This window comes from Scardinius erythrophthalmus, assembly GCF_964197995.2.
Source record: "Scardinius erythrophthalmus genome assembly, chromosome: 1".
Classification (NCBI taxonomy): Eukaryota; Metazoa; Chordata; class Actinopteri; order Cypriniformes; family Leuciscidae; genus Scardinius; species Scardinius erythrophthalmus.
In genome coordinates this window covers 60,325,260-60,332,880 of record NC_138221.1, presented here as the reverse complement: position 1 = coordinate 60,332,880, position 7,621 = coordinate 60,325,260, and positions in this window count along the sequence as shown.

Genomic DNA, 7,621 nt, shown 5'->3' with positions numbered 1-7,621 from the left:
GCTTACACAATTTTTTTACTGTTTTTTTACAGTACACAGAGTGTCTTGACTTGGTGCTCTGGATACTGACATTTTGTTTTTTAATTTTAAAGTCCCCCTGTGGTGAAAATCAAGCTTTTATTGTTGTTTATATGTCTATGTGGTGTTTTTAATATGCTTTAAGACAAACCATGTGCAGATTCATAAGTCGACACCATTGCTGAGTATTTTCTCCTTAAAACTGCAGTGAACCAAAGACAGTCTCAAAAACACGGTTTGAAATCGCTGGTGTTTTTGACGTCACAAACTACCTTGTAACCAATCAGATCAACGTGTGATCGTCAACCAGTGGATCTCTGAGCTGGTGTGAGTGAGTGGAGGAGGGGCTCATTTACATATTCATAGAACTGCGTATACTAAATGAGGCAAGGGTGTAGAGTTACATTCAAGCTATTTTAAGGCATGAAGAATTTGATTTTCCAAGGAATAAAAAAAAAATGTTTAAATGTGTCAATTTGGTGATCAAAGGTGAGTTTTAAGGGATAAAATGATTGACTACAGGGGGACTTTAACTCTTTTCAGACAGATTACTATGTGATAATGCAGCTGTTTTATTCACATATTCATCAAAGTCACCTTTATTTATATAGTGCTTCTTACGATACAGATTGTTTTAAAGCAGCAGTGATAATGTTGTAAATATCTAAATATAATTATAATAAAATAATGCTACACAGTTTGTTTTGGCTGAACAGAACCCAATACACATTCATGAACATATGAATATGAATATATGTCAGGCCATAAATCCACAATAAAACTATGCATGGGCGTTTGCTTTGGTGTTGCCACCCCTCGCAAGATGTTTCAAAAACACACACATAAAAGTTAATATATATATATATATATATATATATATATATATATATATATATATATATATCAGTACAAACTTTAATTGTGATTAATCGATTTGACAGCACTAAGCAAAATGAATAAAATAATAATAAAAAAATGTTAAATTAAGTACACAAAAACATTTTATCAAAATAATAAATTGATTAATATAAATGAATACACATTGATTTAAACAAGCAAATAACTAAATAAATAATTAAACAAAAACATTTGATTAAAATAAATAGCATTTGCACATTTAGTACATTTATATTTTAAATTTTCCGCAGTATACTGTGTGTGTGTGTGTGTGTGTGTGTGTGTGTGTGTGTGTGTGTGTGTGCGTGTGTGTGGGTGTGTAAATTTATACTTATGTAAATCTACACATGTATATTTATTAGGGGTGTAACGGTACACAAAAATCACGGTTTGGTATGTACCTCGGTTTTAAAGTCACGGTTCGGTTTATTTTCGGTACAGTAAGGGAAAGAAATGCAAACATTAAACTGCAGGTTGTTTATTATAAACTTTTTTAACAATTTGTTTACACTTTTTTAAACACTTTTTAATAAAATATAATAAAATAGATATAAAATAAGAATAAGAATTAAAAAAAAGAATAAGAAATAAAATACTGCTGCAAAGTTCTCCACTAAATAAAATACTCTGTCTCAAACCAATATCACATAATAAAATATAATGAAAAATATAAATAAATAACTATGATTACAGTGCAGCATTACCAATCCCAGCTTGTAGGCCTGCTCATATTTAAAAATTAAGGCTGGGAATCGATAAAAAAAGAACTAATTAATTGCAAAATTTGCTGTAATTAATTTCAATTCCTCCAAGCGGACTTTGCTTTTCCAGTGCGTGATCGGTACATGATTGGAGTATTTGGGCCGTTAAGGACAGAGTAGAACGCGCAGCGCAAACATGAGCTGTGTCCCAATGTGAAGACTGCATCCTTCGAAGGCTGCGGACTTCAAACGATGCAGCCTATGCGTCCTCCGAACGGCACACCATGTAGCCTTCGTAGGATTTCCTAATTGCTTAGCCAGTGTTCCTGATTATCGCTCCAGGCGCCAAGCAACAGTGCGAGAGTATGCTGCCATCCTGATAATTCATTTGATATAATTGAGTAAACAGCTATGGAGCCAGAATTGGCTATTGTCATTTTTATGTTTTATATTTTACTGGAGGACATGGTATTAAAGATGTTTCAGGTCATGTACTTTCAGCTTAGCTGAAGATTCAAATGTTCATATCTTACCTTGATGCGATTTTGTAGGCTAGTGTATTCTTTTTTATTATGCACATAAATGGACCTTGGTAAATATATTTACGCAGGTTTTCAACCCTATTTAAATATAAAACTCAGTTGAATATAAAAAGTCCAGTGCGAATGTTACTCCCGCTCGTCATCGGCAGCTGTCAGTCACTGTTGCTAGGCGACAAGAACAATCGTCTGTGGCTAGACCGGTCCGAGCGCTTCAGATGCGCCCTTTGAAATGGGACGGAGCTGTAGTTAGCAACAATTTGTTAATATTGTGACAATAGGCCTACATTTACTTTAATTTTCAAAATAACCACACTGTAAAAAATTTCTAACCCTCCCAAATCAAAAATTTCAAGTGACCGATAACATTTAAATTTTTCAATTGGCCCAAGTGCAATTCTGTAAATTATAAAATTAAATTTACAGAATTTCACTTGGGCCAATTGAAAAATTTAGATGTTATCGGTCACTTGAAATTTTTGATTTGGGAGGGTTAGAAATAAGGAACTACATCGTTAATACTCGAAGTGATTTTCCCACACAGAACAGCAACACTACAAAATTATGTTATTTTACAATATGATGCATTGTTTTACAATAAACTACACAAAAGTATATAGTTTAAATGTATCAACCTTGAAAATATTCAGAAGTAAAATGCAACATATGCAGTAATATAAAAGCAGAACCATCATAAAAACCCTGACAGGGTTTTTTTCCTGCAGAATTCCTTTACTTTTACTCTTGATGCCTTAAGTACATTAGAGTATGCAAGATAATTTTGCTTAACTAAGGTTTGAATTATATGACTAGTTTTTCCCCAATGCGGTATTAGTGGTTATTAAAAGTACTTTAGTGTAATAAAGTATCTCAATATTTATTCCATGAGTCAGCCCTGCAAACCTGTTGGTAGACAACTTAGTGGATAGTGAAAATATGCAGTCAAACACTCTGGAGAGCATCCCAGATGATGTCCCACCAGCAGGAGGCCTTACCAGGGTCTCTAATGTGGCCATCCCGGTCCAGCAGCACACCAGGGTCTCCCACTCAGCTGAATAAAAGTCTACATATTTTTTTCTTATTTTATGTACTGTAAATTTAAATGTTTATGTTGATTTTGAGATGTTTAACGTATGTTGTAAATAGTTGGGGGAAAATCGAATTTGTTTCATGTAGAGATTATGACTGTCATTACAAAAATAAACAATGTCCAGAGCAATGAATTCTCTTTTATTTACACATTTAAAGTTGCATATTTTTTTTTCCTTTTAAAAAATATAAGTGAAAAAAGTTAAAGAATATATATATATATATACATATTTCTTAATCATTCTTTCAAGAAGAGAAAACAGCCTGTCCATTCTCTCCTGTGCTCTCCTCGCCTCTGCAGTCCCATGTCTTCTGTAATCAAGTCCAAAAACTCGTCCTCTCTGTCTCGCCTTCTTCGTGGTACTGGTACTGATGCTGTTGCGGGTGCTGCTGCTGCCCCTGGCTCCTCCTCTTCTAGGTCACACACTGCTGAACTCGGCCCTGGTGTGTCCTCAGGGATTGAGGCAATGAGGGTGCAATGCCTCTGTCCCAACATCTCATCCATGAGGACAAACCAGGGCCAAGTTTCAGCAGTGGGTTTCCCACTCACACCCTCTCCTGTCCCAGGACGCGTGCAATCCTAAGGCAGAGCAAATTAACCATGGCTTGTTAATAACAACAGCACATACATTTCAGCAAAGATGTGATCTCAACTTTCTTACTTTGTATTTTTAAAATCATATTCATGTTCAGAAATCATATTCATTAATACTCAAATTTGGTTAAAACCTTTGTAGACAGCTTGCATAGCTTGCATGACAGCACTACAAAAACACATACAAGTGAAACCCCATTGCCTTATCTACTGCTTTTCCTATTGTTGTGGGCTTTATAGGGTGAGTGATATTTTGTATTTACACAAGTTAGACAGACTAGTGCAAATATTACAATAAAATTTAATTTATTTAGTTTATTTATTTATTTTAAATTGCAGTTTAATAAATTGAGCTGTCTGCTCCTTGCTCCCTGAAACTATTATTAAACTATTAGCTCAAGTTTTGCATCAGACCACCTGACAAATGAAGCCACGCAATGGTGAAGAAGGAGTTATGGTGAAGTTTATAAGAAAGAAAAACTTGTGGATTTTAACTCAGGTTTCACTAGCTATTTGAGTAAATGAAAACATAATACTTACATTTAAATGTGAATTTGCCGTCCACCAGCGAACTCTCGGCCGTCATTTATTTATTTATTTATTTATTAATAAAAATGCTGTCGTCACCGCCGCGCGATGAATTATGGGGTAGGATAGTCCGCAAAGTGTCCATTTATGGCCCTGTCCCAAATGGCACACTCCGGACTTGTGGACTTCCTCAGAGTCCACACTTTGGTGACGTCATGTAGTGCAGACCTATAGGGCCCTTGGCGCGAGTCCACGAGGGCGCATTGAGAGGTATTTTTGGGACAGACTCGATCGTCACGCCGGAAATAACGGCCTGTTTTTTTTTTTTTTTTTTTTTTTTTTTTTTTTTTTTTTTTTTTTGCATTACAATATATATCATTACAATGGAAATAATACAAAACAATGAACATGAGCATGTGGGGATACAGAGAAAATGAAAGTAAATAATAACAGTAAATAAAATATTTTTACAATTTATATAAAACTTGTTCTATAATACAGGATATTTTCGAAGCTCTTTTATTGGAGGGGATTTTTTGAAGTGAAGAATAACTGTAAATCATAAGCAAAAAATTTGCAACTAGGTTTGAATTTAAGGTATATTGCTTTGTGAATATGATATTTACCCATCGTACAGAAAAAGTTTAATATATCATCTAGCTTTTTATTTTCAGAGACATCAGAGTGAAAAATAACCTTACTGACAGAAATATTACAGGTCTGGTTGTTGTTGGACAGGAGAAATCACATTTTTTGCGCTCCAGCGTCTCATCTCCACGTCCACTACACAGCCTAATTTTACAGTTCTATATTTTGATATTGTGCATATCACCTGGGCATTAGACAATAGATATATCATGCTTATTTAAATGATGTATACAGTTGTACATAATAATACATAATGTTACATTTGAACTAAGATTGCAATTTTAAAACATAATGAAAATGTGCATGAGTTTCAGATGAATTTACAGGTTTCAATATTCATATGTTTACATACAGTATGACTCAGTAAAGCCCTGATATTCGGTTCTATTTATTTAATGAATCATAATGTGATTGTATTATTCAACGCACTATTATTATGTTTGAGACATCAACTACTGGTCGATGACCATAATGTTTGTATAAACTGTAGGGAACAACTGGTAAAATGTACATTTAGGTCATAAAAACTGTAATATTTTCTTCTCAGCCATGTCAACAATTATCCGTGAGTGAAATCTCCTCCCATCCGTTGTGTGATTGGCCTTTCGCAAGGATTCCTGGGTAGTTAAAGTGCGTGAAGCCTGCTTCTATGCGGGCTTCGCGGAAGACCGCTTCAAGGGTACAAAGGGGGCGCTGCTGAGCACACTTCAGAGCGGTAAAATGCTGAATGGGACAGTCTACGGACTCGTAGACTCAGCGAGCACGCGCAATTCAAGTCCACGAGACCGAAAGTCCGCATGAAGTGCGCCATTTGGGACAGGGCCTATGTATCCTTCCTTTCACGGGGAAACGAAGGGTGCATTTGGCGTCGCTTTAGTCTTCGTCGCGCCGCGATGACGCAACCGGCCTTCGAATACGGACTTCGGAGGATGCAGAATTGAATTGGGACAGCCTTCATAGGGCCGCGGTGACGCAATCGGCCTTCAAATGCGACCTCCGAAGTGTGCAGCCTTTGAATTGGGACATCCTTCGTCGCTCCGCTGTGACGTTTCGACGCGCCGCTGTGACGCAATCGGCCTTCAAATACGGCCTTCGGAGGATGCAGACTTCACATTGGGACACAGCTAAGGACTCGAACATTGAGCAGAGAGCGCAGCGGGTCGACACACACACGCACACGCACGGAACGGAGAGTGCGGCGGCGCACACGGAGCGGAAAAGCTTTTTTTCGCCCTGCAGTCTATTTCATTGGTTTAGGTTACAGTGACGACGGCTAAAACACATAGACAGTATAAGAAGTGGACAGAGCCATCTCATTGGATCTCAATTGAGACAAGTGAAGCCCATTTTTAGCGATTTCTTAGCACTTCCTTTCCTGACGCGCAGACTCAAACCGAGCAAAGCGTTACACGGACCACGTGAGCAACCCGTCTGTCTTCTAGTAGCTGTGCCAAGAGAAATCTGAATCATTCCCTTCCGAATCTTGCTGAGACGGAGAGTGTGAGTATGAGCTGTCCATGAGCTTGGAGCAGGAGCAACTTTTGCTAAGTATTCTGATTAATTATATTGTCATTTTGCCTCCACGTCCCCCCGATTGCCCGCGAGCTTCTCCTCCTGTCCATACGGTAATTTCTCTACTGTGCGACAGAGAGTCGCGTGGTTATGACGCAATCGTTAACCTACTTTTACAAAAACCGCTTCTACGGGGCCATAACATAAGCTACAAGGTAATGGAGCATTTTATACATTGTCGTGTTTCTTTAGAAATAAATAATGGACAAATGGAGTCTTCAAACGCCTCAGATGTAAAGTTATTTGCTGTCAAAGTGACGCCAAAATGAATGGGAGTCAATGGGATGCTAACTGCAGGTGAAGTTCTGCTACAAGATGGTGGCACGCGGCCGGCTTCAACTTCCGGTCGACTTCCTTCCCGCTTGGTAAAACACTGGTAGAACATTAGAATCAGCTGCAGGGCGGGATTTGCGCTGAACGCGGAGACTTCCGCCACTTAATATGTTCGTGTGGAAACACGAAAATGTACCTATGTTCCGCAAACAAAATATTGTATTCGGTCATTCGGTACACACGTGCACCGAACCGAAAGCCCTGTACCGAAACGGTCCGGTACGAATACACGTACCGTTACACCCCTAATATTTATATATAATTATAAATATGAACATAAAAAGAGAAAAGTGCACAGATATGTCACGTGCATAAAAAGTAAAAAAAACTCAATAAATCTAAAAATTACATTCACATAAAAAAAAAAAAATGAGTGCAAAAACTTGTGAAGTAAAAGTAAACTTTCGAGTTCCCTTTCAGTCGGGTAACGTTCGATTTAGTCGATCATATACCAACTGTATCATAGTGGACTTGAGCAAAAGACCCACAGAGAAAACATTTCATGAGAGCAGTTAGTAGGCTCCTTCATTGAAGTCAGCCTCACTTAGCCTGAGTTTAGTGTCGGCTTGCTATACCATTCCCCTCCTTGGACTGGATAAGTGCGTAAATTTACTGAGTGAGTTCTACGGAACCCTATTGAGTTCCTCCGAGCCCCCTGTCGGTAGTAGACATGGCGGAGCGTCTGATACTAGTCCTATCAC